Consider the following 16816-nt stretch of genomic DNA (forward strand, 5'->3'; position numbering starts at 1 on the left):
AAAGCTCAAATAAATGAGCTGCCTTGTTTCAAAACAATACATTTTCTACTAGTTTCTGCTATATTCACTGATTCAACCAAGTTTTAAATATAAAGATAACAGAGTTACATTCCACAGTGACATAAATATATTAAAGTAAACTAAAATTTCCACAAAAGTCTTTTCTTTTATTTTTTTTTTCTGAGACGGAGTTTTGCTCTGTCGCCCAGGCTGTAGTGCAGTTGTGCGATCTGGGCTCACTGCAACCCCCACCTCCCAGGTTCAAGTGATTCTCCTGTCTCAGCCTCCCAAGTAGCTGGAATTACAGGCGCGTGCCACCATGCCCGACTAATTTTTGTATTTTTTAGTAGAGACGATGTTTCACCATGTTGGACAGACCGGTGTCCAACTCCTGACCTCAAGTGATCCATCCCGCTCGACCTCCCAAAGTGCTGGTATTACAGGTGTGAGCCACCGTGCCTGGCCTTTTTTTTTTTTTTTTTTTTTTTGAGATGGAGTCTTGCTCTGTCGCCCAGAGTGAGGCAGGGGTGTGATCTCAGTTCACTACAACCTCTGCCTCCTGGGTTCAAGTGATTCTCCTGCCTCAGCCTCCTGAGTAGCTGGGACCACCCAAGTAGCTGGGACCACAGGTATGCGCCACAACACCTGGCTAATTTTTGTATTTTTTGATAGAGACAGGGTTTTGCCATGGTGGCCAGGCTGGTCTCGAACTCCTGACCTCAAGCGATCCACCCACTTCGGTCTCACAAAGTGCTGGGAGTGAGCCACAGTGTTGTGCAGAAATTTCCACAAATAGTTTTAAAAGGCAAGAGGGTCAAATGAATTGAGTGGGTTTCATGGCTGCCTTTCAATACAATTCTGTGCCTTCAGGTTGTACCCACGGCTAATGATTTTATCCAAAGGACAACAGGCCAGGCACAGTGTGGCTCATGCCTGTAAGCCCAGCACTTTGGGAGGCCAAGGCAGGCGAATTGCTTGAGGCCAGGAGTTTGAGACCAGCCTGGACAACATGAAAAACAACAATTAAAAAATTTGTTTCCTTTCTCTACTTAAAAAAAAAAAAAGAAAAAAGAAAAGAAAAGAAATTAGCTGGGCGTGATGGCCTGTAATCCCAGCTACTCAGGAGTCTGAGACAGAATTGCTTGAATTTGGAAGGCGGAGGTTGCAGTGAGCTGAGATCATACCATTGCACTCCAGCCTGGGTGACTGAGCTACACGGTGTCTCAAAAACGAACAAACAAACAAACAAAAAAAACCCAAAGTACAACATTTGGAGACTGCACTTTTTGCTGTTTCTCAGGTAAGGTAAGTTGATTTTTTTTTTCAGTGCTATCAATAACATAGTAAATCAATGCTACATGACAGTTTTCCAGTGCTACATAACATAACTCTTATTTTGTCCAGACTCAGAAGGAAGCTTACAGTAGATGAATCCCTTGCAAACTGATTCATTTCTCGTGTTGATTTTCAAAGGTCTAGAATAGGATGGCAGCATTTCAAATTATTGAACACTTGAATAATCTCCTTGATATTTTTTATTCACCTTAAAACTCGATAGTAAACAGGCATTACTGATTTGGGGGTTATAAAGGATTTATGACAGCAAAAGTTAATTTGTTTTCTTTCTAATATTTTGATTCTGTTGTCACTTTGTTCGAAAACTAATGATAATTTTCTGCCCTGTGTATGTATATGGACCATAATAATATAATTGGGTATCTGCTATCAAATTTATAGTCTTCAAGAAAAAGTCACATCAAATAACAGAAACTGCTTAAGCCCCTTTTATTTTTATTTTGCAATGCTAGAAGGAATTCTAAGCCATATTGTTTACTGCTCTTTAGGTTTTACTTTTCTAAATTTCAATGGTATCTTACACTTATGATGTATTTAACTTACATTAAAATGTAGATGTTTTAAGAATTTTAGTTTTGTTAAGGCCTTTCTAAATATAATTTAAGTAATAAAGGATTATTATAAGAGTAACAACTAGGATTAGGAATTTTTTTAGGTTTGTCTGTGCTATGTTTACTGATTACATCACTTAGAGTGACATTGTACTTTGAAAATATATATCAAATGATAGCATAACAGGGTAGTTCTGTTACTAAATATTTTGTGCAAATCTTAAAAAAAAGACTAATTTTTCTGATAATCTCTTCTTGTAACTGGTAAATGCAAGGGTTTTGTCTCACCCAGGAAAGGCTTTTCATTAAAAGATGAGATCGAAGCATTATGTCACTGACATTTATTAAATGCTCACAATGTGCCACTCTCTGGGGTAAGTCCAAATACCAACGTTCAAAATAACATTGCAAAGGATTATTCTCATTACACAAATGAAAAAAGAGTGGCCCAGAAAATTAAGTCACTTGCCCAAGCTGTGTTATAAAGCTAATAAGTGGGAATAACTGGATTTTGAACCATGATTTTTTTTCCCAGACATTGGTAGTAATAGGTTTTCAAGTCAGTTTTCTTGGTGTTATTTCTTTTTTTTTTTTTTTTTTTTTTTTTGAGACGGAGTCTCGCGCTGTGTCACCCAGGCTGGAGTGCAGTGGCGCGATCTCGGCTCACTGCAAGCTCCGCCTCCCAGGTTCACGCCATTCTCCTGCCTCAGCCTCCGAGTAGCTGGGACTACAGGCGCCCGCCACCACGCCCGGCTAGTTTTTTGTATTTTTAGTAGAGACGGGGTTTCACCATGTTAGCCAGGATGGTCTCGATCTCCTGACCTCGTGATCCACCCGCCTCGGCCTCCCAAAGTGCTGGGATTACAGGCTTGAGCCACCGCGCCCGGCCTCTTGGTGTTATTTCTATTTTTGCTTTTATTTTTAAGTTTTGTTGCTTATGCCCCAAAATGAAATGAATGACATGCATTCTTCATGTACATTGTTTGAAACAAAAGTCCTGGAAATACACTAACAGGAATATAATTTATTGATAAGCTGAATTCTGTTTTACTTTTTCCCAGTAGTCTATGCATTAGAAAAGAAAATATTTCACTAAAGTAATTAAAGCACAAAATCTTTAAGATTCAACAACAACAAAAAGCTTTAGATGACAAGAGAAGCAATTTTTCCTTTGTTATTACTTTAATATATCCCATTTGGAGCATTGGTTAACCTAAAATACAAATCAACGTAATGATTAGCAGCATAGCATCTAGAACTAAATTGCTCAGGTTAGAATCTCAGCTCTTGTTACCTAATCGCTCATGTAGGGCTGTAGCTCAAACCTTCTATGCCTCAGTTTCCTCATTTAAAAAATAGGGACAAAAATGGAATTTCGGTCATAGTTTTTTTTTTTGTTAGTACTAAATACCTTTATACAGTTTGTATATGTAAAACCCTTTTCATGGTTCTTAACACAATAAGGAATAGCTATTAAATTTTCAGGTCAATTTATTTAACTGAAATGATTATGTGTACTGCATCAGTGTACACAGATTTGTTTTATATTGGATGGAATATAACTTAAGAGATTAAACGATACAAAATGTTATACTAGATTTTATTTTAAAGCATAAGAATATTCAAAATATTGTAACTATATTAAGCTATATTCTGTATTTTAATTATATATTAAAACTGTATTCTATAGAATGGGCCTTGTGATATGAAAGTCAAGAAAGTGAATGCTACCTGAGGGAGCTCCACCAGAGAAGCCAAATGTGTATATAAGGGACGTGGCCATCGTGGTCTCCTCTGTGCTGAACGGTCTATACTTTGGGGTGGGGCGGGGTGTAAAGGATAGACTCAGTTCCTGTATTCCACTTTCAAAAGATATAAAGGAATTAAATTCAGAGACGAGCCTTGAACCCAGGTCTTTAGAGCAACAGAGCCTGGAGGAACGTGGCCGGAATTGTGTTCAAATTGTTGGACCACCATGGGCAGGAGGGACAAGACTGGCTTTACATGTCCTCAAACGTGCAGAAGTTACCAGGGGACCGGTTTCCCTCACCCTCAAGCAAGGAAGTCGGAGACCCAAACGGTGGTACGCGGAGTCAGTGAGTCCTGGTCGCTGGAAGTTGGCCAGCCTCAGAAAGCAGGCCCCAGAAACAGAAAAAACAATGCGGGGATAGTCAGTCGATGGCTTTTGTGGTTCTTGCTCACTCCATGATGTGCAATTTTGGCCAAGCGCGTGGCCACTTCCCAGCAGTCCCACTTCAGGGATGAGGTGAACAACATCACCTCTTGTTGTATACACCTCTAGTTGTATACTCGTTTTTTCAAAGGAAATAGGTCGCGTGGGGGTTGGTAGGCCAAGTGAGCTTCCGCTTCTAAATCACTGTAACTTCGTGGCGGCTGGGGGTGAGTAGCCTGGTCAAAGCCTCGAAATCTTCGGGAGCAGCGGCGCATTGGGATAAACTTCGGCTCGGCCTTTGCAGCATGAGAGGGGTGGGGTTACTTGAAGGGCTCCTCAGGAGAAGGCGATTGGCCCTGGGGAAATCAGGGGGCGGGACGAGTCCATCATTGCCACTAGTCTTGCCCGCAAGTTCAGGGCAAGCGGCGAGGGCGGCCGAGCCCCGAGGGCAGCCAGCGCGCGGGCAGAAGAACCAGCAGTCGCGAGCCACTAGGCAGCCGCGGTGAGCTCGCCAGAGCCGCAGGGGATCGAGGAGGTCACGGGGCGTTGGCACTGGCGTTGCCCTCTTAGATAAGGCGAGGACGCTTCTGCGCGCGGTAAGCTCGACGCGAGCCATTCAACAGCTGGCTTCGCGAGCGACAGTCGCACGGGGTGACTGGGACCGCTGACGGTTGCGACTGCGGCGGTTGGAGGGAGGCGACGACGGCGGCGTAGGCGTTGGCGGCAGCGGCAGCGGCGTCGGCGTCGGCGGCGTCGGCGGCGGCGGGGGCGGTAGTCCCGTTATCCCAGCGGATCGTGAAGTAGAGACGAACGGTTCCTGAAGCTCCCGGTAAATGCCCTCCGCTCTGTCCTCAGAGAAGGCAGCCACGCTGGGCCCTCGGTGGGGATTGGGGAGGGGCTGCACAAGAGACCCGAGTTGCCCCGCTTGCCTCAGCAGAGTCACGTTTTCCAGAGTAACGCCGAGGCTCTTCCAGGTCCACTCTCCCCTCACCCCAGACCCCGCTGCGCCAGGGAGCGCACCGGAACCCACTCGAGGGCTCACCCGACCGCTGCTCTGGCGAAGGTCGAGGCATTCCCCTGGGGCACGTTGGCAGTGATATCCTGCTAATGGGAACTGAAGGTGCCCTCTCCTGCTCGACCGGTACGCCAAGTGCCCATCATTAGCAGGTCTCTGCCGCCGCCGCCCCCTGATGACCCTCATCCTTGGCTTTAGGGACTTCTCAAGAGATTCTGAGTCTCTGCTTGGGGTTTCCAGCGGGGTGGATTAAGACCGTTTTAATCTGACCGTGACTTGCTCACCCACAAGTCTTTCGGGATGCAAGATCCTGAGCTTGGGTTGGTGGGCAGAGAGGCGAGGGGAAGAATCAAGTTGGGGAGGCCCATGCTATAGGATATGCATGCCATACCCGCACTCAGGGGAAATCATAGTCGTGGTCCTTGGAACAAGTGCCGCCTTTTGGTCTCCTGCTTTTTGTGTTTTTATTTAAAGTCGACCATTACAAGAGGCAGAATTTTCTAGTGCTGCTAACTCTGAGGGATAACAAACGTGTACTGGAACGCTGGGTTCCGGTATGGGAAACAGGTTAGCTTTTGGGCCTCTTCTTGGTGTCTTTTCTAGATTGAGAATATGGTCTCTTGGCCGGGCGCGGTGGCTCAAGCCTGTAATCCCAGCACTTTGGGAGGCCGAGACGGGCGGATCATGAGGTCAGGAGATAAAGAGACCATCCTGGCTAACACGGTGAAACCCCGTCTCTACTAAAAAATACAAAAAAAGTAGCCGGGCGAGGTGGTGGGCGCCTGTAGTCCCAGCTACTCGGGAGGCTGAGGCAGGAGAATGGCGTAAACCCGGGAGGCGGAGCTTGCAGTGAGCTGAGATCGCGCCACTGCACTCCAGCCTGGGTGACAGAGCGAGACTCTGTCTCAAAAGAATATGGTCTCAAAGATCATGCCCATTTTGCCCTGTTTTCCTGCCTACCTCTGATCTAACCTTGGAACCTCATGCTGTTGAGAGTGTAAACTTGTGCAGTGCAATTGGTAGTGCTCACTCTTCATGCTGAGAAAACCATTTTTTGGAAAAATATGTTGGGACTTCTCAAATTCTGTTTTGTTGTTTGTTTGCCTTTTGAAGCATGTGACATTCCAGCAGTTACATTTTTCTGTGCTCTGGTTTTTTGGGGGGAGGGGAGAGAGGCCAGGGGAGGCCTTCAAAACATGGAGTAACTTCCATGAAGGCATTCCTTCAAGCATTGTGGAGCACAGAGGAAAGCGACTAGTGAAATAGGCCTGCTGGCGAAGGTGCCAAGAGGATCCCAGCTGCCACACACATTAGGATGGATGGGGCTGACTTGAGGTGGAGTAACATTGGGCGGGAGGGGGGCAGGGCCTGCAGAGTCCACCTTGGCTTTTGTAGTTGCTTTCCATTTTGTTCCAGCCAAAGAGTATACCTGCAGTGCAGCCTGTTTGTCCAAGTTCCCATCATACACTTACGTGAAGAGAGTGCCCTTTGCTGGCTTTATGTGTCATCTCTACCCACAGTAAGAAAGGCGAGGTATAGAGGTTAGAGAACATGGAGATGGCAATGGTGGTGGTGCTGATGTGTGTGTGAGAGAGAGACTTATTCCAAACAGTGAAGCAGTTTATCTTCCCAGCATGCATTCCTACCTTTGCTAGAGACAGAGACTTTTGCTGAGTTATTTCAGATCCAGGGCACTGGTAGTTGTCCAACTCTCTGATTCAGTGTACACTTGGGTCTCTGGGTTCTATGTTGTATCCAACATGCTCCTGGCACTTTAAGAAGCTATAAAACCAAGCTGTGGGCTGAGGCAGGCTAATGCCTGGGGTGCAGTTAGAGCAAATGTGGTCATCATGGAATCCAGTTGCCCTTTGCTCAGAAGAGACAAAGGGCTGGAGCACTTGCAGAAGAAGAGGAAGGTCAGTGAAAATTTAGTAGTCATAATAATAATGAAAATTTACTGAACACTCACTGGAAGTTAAGTACTTTACTTGGATCTTTTTTTTTTTTTTTAATACTTTCCAAAGTGTTGTCTTTTATTTATTTATTTATTTTTATTATACTTTAAGTTCTACGGTACAAGTGCACAACGTGCAGGTTTGTTACATCTGTATACATGTGCCATGTTGGTGTGCTGCACCCATTAACTCGTCATTTACATTAGGTCTATCTCCTAATGCTATCCCTCCCCCCTCCCCACTCCCCACAACAGGACCCAGTGTGTGATGTTTCCCTTCCTGTGTCCAAGTGATCTCATTGTTCAATTCCCACCTGTGAGTGAGAACATGTGGTGTTTGGTTTTCTGTTCTTGGGATAGTTTGCAGAGAATGATGGTTTCCAGCTGCATCCATGTCCCTACAAAGGACATGAACTCATCCTTTTTTATGGCTGCATAGTATTCCATGGTGTATATGTGCCACATTTTCTTAATCCAGTCTGTCATTGATGGACATTTGGGTTGTTTCTAAGTCTTTGCTATTGTGAATAGTGCCACAAGAAACATACGTGTGCATATGTCTTTATAGCAGCATGATTTATAATCCTTTGGGTATATCCCCAGTAATGGGATGGCTGGGTCAAATGGCATTTCTAGTTCTAGTGGATTATTTTAATTAATTAATTAATTTGGAGATGGAGTTTCACTCTTGTTGCCCAGGCTGGAGTGCAGTGCACAATCCCGGCTCACTGCAGTCTCCATCTCCCGGGTTCAAATGATTCTCCTGCCTCAGCCTCCCAAGTAGCTGGGATTAAAGGTGCACGCCACTGCACCTGGCTAATTTTTGTATTTTTGGTAGACACGGGGTTTCACCATGTTGGCCAGGGTGGGCTCAAATTCCTGACTTTGAATGATCCACCTGCCTCAGCCTCCCAAAGTGCTGGGATTACAGGCGTGAGCCACTGCACCAGGCCGCATCATTTTATTTAATCCCACCTGTAAGATAGGCACTATTATCATCTTCTGAAGCTCAAAGAGGTTAGGTAGCATGCCCAAGGATGTCACCAAGCTGGTCAGTGGCAGAGGCAGGATTTGAACCCGAATCTGCTTGACACCAGACCTTGAGCTCAAAAGCATTTTGGTTTTTACTGTCACAGGGAAGGTTACATAAAACAGGTGAAATGGAGCAAGGTTTTGAAGGGTGAGTAGGCTTTAGATGAGGAGAGGGGATATTTGGCTGAGGGGATCAACATCTTTAAAGGAACTCAAGGAAGATTGGCCCAACTAGAATGGGGGATGGACACAGGGGCGTGGTGAAAATAGGACTGGCAAGGTAAGCCCTGGGCCACTGCTCAAGGGAAACAAGCCCCCACTTGGGAAGTTTCACACTCAGGATTAGCTTCTTGTCTTATTGTGTAATTAGGAAATTGTCAGACATGCAGTGAAACTGTCTCTGTGAAGGGTGAGTAATCTTAACACACAGGAATGCTGTGGACCTCATTGTGAAGCATTATCCATAGATGGTAGCTTTCCTCAGGCCTGGGGTTGAAAGCCCGCTGTGCTAGGGCCCCAAAGAGACATTCTGGTGGGCCTTGCTGTTCTTCATCCTTTGCTTGCACTCAGGTTTTCTGTTTGCTGAATAGTTGATGTGTATAGGATCTGGGTCAAAATGATTAAAAAAAAAATCAGGGAGAATAAAAACAACTCAGAAGTGACTTCCTAAAAGATAGCATGTTAAAAATATTAATCTGGAGTCCCAGAAAGTGCTCCATATGTTTTAGACGGGCTCTGTGTTGGCATTTGAGATGGGGAGTTATTTGTTGTGCAGGTCTGTTTAGGAACTGCAGGGCAGTTAGCATCGCTGGCCCCCTGCTAACCAAATGGCAGTGGTGTCCTCCCCATGCTAGTTATTGTGACAGATACAACTATTTTTATGCATGTCGCAACACTCTTGAAGGGAGCAATACGCACACACTTAAACATGACTGGAGCCTATTCTCAGGAATTCTAACACTCATTTCATGTGAAAGAATGTTAAAACCATTATTGCTTGTCTGTAGCCCAAAGTACCAAATGTCTCTCCTGACATTCACCATTTTCTTCCTTAGATTCCAGTTAATTGTCTCAATTTCTTTCTCTTTCTAGACTCAGTTGTTTGAGGGTGACTCTTCCCTGTGGTCCCCAAAGTGTCTTAAAGGTGCTTGGTAGGTATACTTAAATTAATCTCAATGTTCACTGATTAATGTTAATAGGTCTAGGAGTCAAAATGAACAAGCAAGTCTGCATTATCATTTCACTATGGGTCTTTAGGTGCTGTTATTAGTATTTTAAGTATGGAAATATACTTTTTTTTTTTTTTGAGACAGAGTCTCACTCTGTCACCCATGCTGGAGTGCAGTGGTGCGATCTCGGCTCACTGCAACCTCTGCCTCCTGAGTTCAAGCACTTCTCCTGCCTCAGCCTCCTGAGTAGCAGGAATTACAGGCATGCATCACCACGCCCGGCTAATTTTTGTATTTTTTAGTAGAGACAGAGTTTCACCATGTTGGCCAGGCTGGTCTCGATCTCCTGACCTTGTGATCTGCCCACCTCGGCCTCCCAAAATGCTGAGATTACAGGCGCGAGCCAGTGTGCCCAGCCAGAAGTAACACCTTTTAAATGTAGTTATTGAGCAAAGTCTCTGTTTTACATAAGATTTAGCATTATTAAGTTCCTACTGTGTGTTAAGTACTGTTCTAGGCTCTAAAGATATAATGGTGAACCAGACAGATGCAGATTAAAAAAAAAAGGTTAGCAATGACACATGATGATCAGATGGTTTCTGTGTTATAGTGAAAATAAAATGGCGTGATAGACTACCAAGTCACAGGGGTGAGAACAGTGCTATTTCAGAGAGCGTTCAGGGCAGGCTTCTCTAAGCAGGTGACATTCAAGTCAAATGAGAGCAAAGAGAAAGCACCAGCCATGAGAAAATCTTGGAGGATAGCCCTTCAGGCAGAGGGAACCACAAGAGCAAAGTCCTGAGGAGTGAACCTGATGCATTTGAGGGGCAGTAAAAAGGCCAGCGGGGTGGGATGGAGAAAACTAGGGTAATAAGGGAGAAGGGTACAAAGCTGAGTTGAAAGAGGTGGGCAGGGGCCATGTTTTGAAGGTAAGTAGTTTGGATTTCATTCAAAACATGATGGGATGCCGCTGGAAGGTTTTGAACAGAGGAGTGACATGATCTGACTTAGGTTTTTAAAAATACGACCTTGGCTGTTGTGTAGAGTGGACTCTGTAGGGGCAAGGATGGAAGAAGAAGGACCAGTTAGGAGGCTGTTGCAGTAATCCAGGTGAGAGATGACAGTGGCCTGGACCGGGGGGTAGCAGTGAAGATGGAGATTAATTTGGGATTTGTGGTAAAGGTGGAGTCAAAAAGACTTTTGGAAGGATTAACTCCTAGGTTTTGAGTCTAAGCGCCTGGGTGCAGGGTGGCTCTACTTAGGGAGCTGGGAATCACTGGGAGTCAGGGGAGCAAGTGTGAGGTGGAGGACAGGTTTAGGAGATGCAAATTAAGGGCTCTGATGCACTTGTTAGGTTGAGATGCCAATGATACATTCAACTGGAGACATTGAATAGGCAGTTGAATATCAATATAAAGGTTGGCTGGAACTACAGCCTACATAAAATTAAATGCAAATTAAAGCTGCTTTAAGTTGTCATTTTATACTAATAAAGGTAGCAGAAAGAAAAATGATAATGATCCAATGTGATCAGGACTGCAGGGGAATCAAGTATGTTAATGCTGCTGATGGCCTAATAAATTGGCTTTTAAAAATATTTACATAAGACCTGGAACGGTGGTTCACACCTGTAATCCCAGCACTTTGGGAGGCCGAGGCGGGCGAATCACTTGAAGTCAGGAGTTCGAGACAAGCCTGGCCAACATGGCGAAACCTCGTCTCCACAAAAAAAATACAAAAATTACCCGAGTGTGGTGGCATGTGCCTGTAATCCAGCTACTCAGGAGACTGAGGCATGAGAATCACCTGAACCCGAGAGGCAAAGGCTGCAGTGAGCTGAGATCGTGCACCTGCACGCCAGCCTGTGAGACAGAGTGAGACTCTGTCACATACACACAAAAATAATAATAATAATAAAAAATTTACACAAAGATTTCCATAGTAGCACTCATTCTCATAATAGTAGTGTAGAGCAGTGGCAGTACTCTTTTGGAAAGAGTTATGCTCTTTCAAAAATAATTGAAGACACAAATCCCCGGGGAGAATATCCAACTAAATATATAGTAAGTATAGAATTTCTATGTAATTTTTCTCTATATAGAATTTCTTTTTTAACAACTTTTAATTTTTATTGACACATTGTAATTGTACAAAATTTCTAGAGAAACTCTCTATAGGCATGAAAAATGAGGAATTGTGATGACCATATCAATATCTGGAATTGTTAATAAAACAGGTGCAAAAATCAGATCATGATGGTATGTAAGTACAATGGCGTAAATCTTACTTGCTGTTCGTGCTGAATATTGTTAATATACAGTTGTCTTAATTTTAAAACAATTTCATTCACTTTTGACTTTGTACCTGTTTCTCTCTGGCAGTGTTCCCTGGTTAGGATGCCATAACTTCATTTTGGTCCACTGTGAAGGGTTCAAGTGAATTGTGGTTTCTCCAATCTTTCTTCCCTTGATCACATTTTCAGCACGAGGTATTGGGTAATATCCTATTCTGTGGGACTTGTAGTCAAATAAGTTTACCTTGGGATTTTTAAAAGGTTGGGAAATACTGTTACTCTTAAAAACGGGGTAATAGTGCAAAGCAGGGTCCCATGTGAAGGTTGCTTTTGACCTGTAGGTGGCGATTGGTGGGCAGGAATTTTGTTGGTAATTTTCAGATTGTGGAAATACAACTGAGAAGCAAAACACTGGCAACTTCATGATATGCATTTCCCACAAATAATACTCTGATTATTCAGTGATTGAGGCAAAAGCATGGAAGATAGCCACATTCCTTTAATTCCCTGATAGCTTTTTTTTTTTTTCATGAGAAGAGAAAGCAGTGAGTCTTCTTCAGTAGCATTGTTTATTAATCTAAGGTATAAAGTAGCATTCCTGGCTGGAGGTGTCTGGAGAGAGGTGTTCTTCAATAAAAATGTTCCTGGTGCAGACGAAGGAGCAAAAGACCAAAAGACTGGTCAGATAGGTCTGCTTACTGCTCTGTGCAGGTTTTTAAAAACAGCTTCTTCCCTTGTTATCTTGGAATGACTCCTGTACACACTTGCTTAGAGTTAGTTATGTGAACGCATTTGCACAGAAAGGCCAACACAAGACTTTTCTTCAGGTTAATTTATTTTCTATTAGCCTCAGAAACACTCAGAACACGTTGCTTTCACAAACGTTACCACATACAGGAAACTTTAGGATGATGTTTTAACACAAGGAAGAGAAAACAGGAAATTGAGTTGCTCAGACTTAAATGAATATGAATCCAGCTTTCTTCATTTCAGGATCGAAATTCCACATACTAAACTCTACCTTAGAGCTGATTTTCTCTGAATGGTGGTAGAAGAGATTCTCTCTCAGTAGGACTCTAATATTTCGTTGTTGCGAATTTATCATTGCCAAATGGCTGTGGATCTCCAAAAATCCCTTCCATTCTGCCCAGAAAGCCCCCAGGGCCCCCATAAGCCCAGACCATTTTAATTTGGGAATTCGGTCATTTGTTGGGTCATATATTGGCTATATTCTTATTATTGCAAAACTGAGTGCCACTCATTTTAATGATGTGATTTTTAAATTATTCAAGATCAGAGCATATGGTCAGTCTCAGTTTTAAAATGTTGTTGGCTTAATGACGTGTCAGAATACTTGAACGTCCATGCATGGCATCTTGACTGAAGAACGATGGAATGTTTTTATTTGGTCAATACATACTGGGATTCTGTAGTAGCCAGAAAATTGAAAATTGACTAGGTTAATTTGACCCGAATAAATTCTGGCTTCCCTGCTATTTCCATAAATATGTTGTATAATTGTATACATCTTAAATGTTTTCAAAATGACTAACTTTAAGATTCAAAAGCCTGGAGAAAAAAGAAAGGTAGCAAAGAGCTACTTTGAAAGAGGATATTGCATAGACGGTCCTATTTTTTCCGCTGTTTTTTTTTAAAGTACCTCATTCAAATGGCCTTTCTAATACTGTGTCAGCAAATATTTATGAGAGTGAGAACAAGCAAGAGAGAATGAATAGGTGGCTACTTTGCTGATTACTCAAGTGCTTTTAAAGTTTCAAGTTATATTTCTGATCTAAAAACCCTGAGATGTATTAGGTGAATCTCTCCAGTATCTCCTGAAATGGGAGAAGATATTGGAATGTCTTAGGATGCAGACTGTGCAGAATTTATTGAGGTTTCACTGCTGGTTAAAACGAACATTTTAGGCTTGTGACAACATCTCCAGTCTATTTCCTTTTCTCTATTCCCTTATCCTACTGTTATTCAATCAGCTTTGCTACGAGATATAGAGGCAAGGAAGATGAGGTGACCGTGTTCCCTGATAATCTCTTAGAAATGTTTTGGCATTGGGAACATGTTGAGTGAAATGTTTTAGTAAAGCTACATACACAAGATACTGCTAGAATGCACACTGTGTAAACATTATTAAATAACTATAATTTTTAAGGTTGGAGGAGCTCCCATTTGCTTATGCAAAGATATTAAAGAATAAGTCATCTCAGTAGGGTTGCTTTTAATCATAAGGCTAAAGGAAAGATATGTGCATGTGGGTGGGGAGGATTGGGGAGGTCATGGTGAGCACAATAGAATATGGGAATACTAGAAATATTTATTAAAATTTGACTTTTTGATAATTTGTGAATATCATGATTCTGGCATTTCTTGCCATCAAGGTTTGGTTTATCTAGGCTCCTAAAACTTTGTTTAATAAATTAATTTATGCATATAATAGCGATTGGTGAAAATGATGGGAAAGTTATTAATGAATTCTACCATTACTGTCAATTGAAGCACAGGCTTATTAGAAGGGAAATTAGAGACAAATTAGGTTGTTCTAAAGAGTCAGTTTTAAGTCAAAGCCTAATAATTTGATCTTAGTGATTCCACACATTTTAATATGTATATTTTGATGAATATATAAATATGCATAAAATACATAACTATATCTACAGTATAATAACTAAGCATAGATTGTATTTTTGTATATTTGGCTTAAACAGGGTTAAAACCAAGGATTGTGTTGGGGAGAAAATCACAAACCCTTTTTTTTTTTTTTTTGAGATGGAGTCTCGCTCTGACTCCCAGGCTGGAGTGCAGTGGCACGATCTCAGCTCACTGAAACATCCGCCTCCCAGGTTCAAGTGATTCTCCTGCCTCAGTCTCCTGAGTAGCTGGCATTACAGGCGCCCACCACCACACCATGCCCAGCTAATGTTTATATTTTTAGTAGAGACGGGGTTTCACCATGTTGGCCAGGCTGATCTCGAACTCCTGACCTCAGGTGATCCATCTGCCTCAGCCTCCCAAAGTGCCAGGATTACAGGCGTGAGCCACCATGCCTGAACTAGTTGAGTATTTTCCAAAAACATCTGTTTGCTTTTGCTGTGTTATAAATTATCATTTATGAGTTAAACGCTCTGCAGCTAAGCCAGGAGTGGTGGCTCACGCCTGTAATTCCAGCACTTTGGGAGGCTGAGGTGAGAGAGGTGAGAGGATTGCTTGAACCCAGGAGTTTGAGACCAGCCTCAGTAACATAGAGAGACCCGGCTCTACAAAAAATAAAAAATTAGCTGGGCGTGGTGACATGTGCCTGTAGTTCCAGCTACTCAGGAGGCTGAGGTGGGAAGATGGCTTAAGCCCAGGAAGTCGAGGCTGCAGTGAGCCTTGATTGCACAACTACAGTCTAGCATGGGGGACAGAACAGGGCCCTGTCTCAAAACAAAATATTTTGCAGCTAGATCAGTGATTGATGAGGGTAGGGAGGAAATGTGGAGGGACAATGGGTATTTTGACTACCTTGATTGCAGTGATAGTTTCATAGGTGTGTATACACATGTCAAAATTTACCAAAACATACAGTTTTGATACATGTGTAGTTTATGTTATGAAATGTGTAGTTTATTATATATCAATTTTGCCTCAATAAAGCAGTTCTAAAAGATAAGTTCTGCAGCCCATTGTGTAGCTAGTATTGCAATTGCCAAGTGAGCCTGTGATATTCAAAGTCCTGCTCTGGTCTCCCGGGCTTCCATTATGACTCACACAAACTTTGACTATGGGTTCAAATGCCTATAGGCATTTACAGTGATGGCAGAAAGAGGGGTGCTTTTGGTGGATGAACGGAGTTGCTATTGTATTAATCTGTTTTTTTTTTTTACTATTTTCTGGACAAGTTGGTGTCAGCAGTTATAAATTGCTTCCTTTTAATAGCTTGTTATTATCATCTGAAGTTCCTCTTTTTAATTAAAAACAAAGTACAAAATTAATACATTCTTATTATAAACATTAAAAAATTGAAGCATTAAGAAATGTACAACATGGGCATATAGAGTAAAATAATAGATTGGAGACTCCAAAAGGTGGGAGGGTGGGAGGGAGGTGAGGATTGAAAAATTACCTGTTGGGTACAATATACACTATTCAGGTGATGGGTGCACTAAAAGCCCAGATTTCACCACTGCACAATACATGCGTGTAAGAAATCTGCACTTGTACTCACTAAATATCTAAAAATAAAATTACTCCCTTCCTCTCTTCCCTTCCTTCTCCTCCTCCTCTTCCTCCTCCTTCTTCTCCTCCACTACCTCCTCCTTCTTCTCCTATATTTTTTATTAGTTTTTGACTTGAGGTCTCCTTAAGGAAGAAGCATCGCAACGGGAGTTGGTTGTTGTGCACCTATGTCCCAGTCACTATGCTAGTTAATTTTTAGTGACTTAGAAGAAGTTGCCAATGACACTGCTATAGCAATGAAGCCATGCCATATATAAAAAGCTTACTTCTTAGTTCATACTAGGTCCTCAATATATTTTAAAAGTAATATTAGATAATTAGCCCTCTATTTTGGGAGAGTAATTTAAGATGAAATATTTATTGACATTCAATTTTAAGATCTAAAGCCTGTGAACAACTATGAAAGATATGAGAAGAACAAATGCCTTCGTTTGTTGTCATTTTTGTCCTTGGGAAACAGGAATTTAAGTTGTGAGGATTTTAAAGGAGGTCAGCTTTTTTTTATTTTCAAAAACAATTGGGTCTTCTTGGGAAAATCAGTTTGTTCTTGTAGTCATCCATTTTACCCAACATTCTTGATTATACGTAATTTGTGATAATTTCTAAATATCAAATCCATTATAAAGGAATTTAGAAATTGGCCTCCATGAAGCTACTTAAAATAATGTAACCCAGGCTTTGAAATCAATCCAAGAGAAGCATTCTACAGTGTTTTAAACAAAGGCAGTATCACTGGAGCAAATGGAAAGCTTGATAAGCCTGATTACTTTGAAGAGAGTAACTCTGTTTTGGGTGTATATTTTCTGGAACGTTTTTAAAAAACTGTTGCTTTATATTAGGTTGTGTAAATAAATACCTAATGGTTATAAATAAATGTTAGAGTTCAGTGTGTCTTAATTGAATATCACATTAATTTTTCTCCTAGAGGGGCCTTAGTGTTGACCCTTATTGCAAATTACAGCAAACTAACTGGAGTTTTTCCATTTTGCTATTTAGATAATGCTTCTGGAGAAAGAAAACATGTTTATTTTCATATCATCCCA

The 16816-nt window shown here is 42.1% G+C and overlaps 1 protein-coding gene across 1 annotated transcript in view; it reads left to right on the top strand.

The window, feature by feature from the left end:
• Nucleotides 1–16816, top strand: part of LOC103880867 (A-kinase anchor protein 17B) — a 91368-nt gene that overhangs the window by 60095 nt on the left and 14457 nt on the right. Inside the window, exons 2-3 of the transcript XR_002519456.2 lie at nt 9174–9232; nt 11632–11738. The gene's annotated coding sequence lies outside the window, so the exon portion shown is untranslated. The remainder of the gene's footprint in view (nt 1–9173; nt 9233–11631; nt 11739–16816) is intronic.

This window comes from Papio anubis, chromosome X (genome assembly GCF_008728515.1).
Source record: "Papio anubis isolate 15944 chromosome X, Panubis1.0, whole genome shotgun sequence".
In the NCBI taxonomy this organism is placed as follows: Eukaryota; Metazoa; Chordata; class Mammalia; order Primates; family Cercopithecidae; genus Papio; species Papio anubis.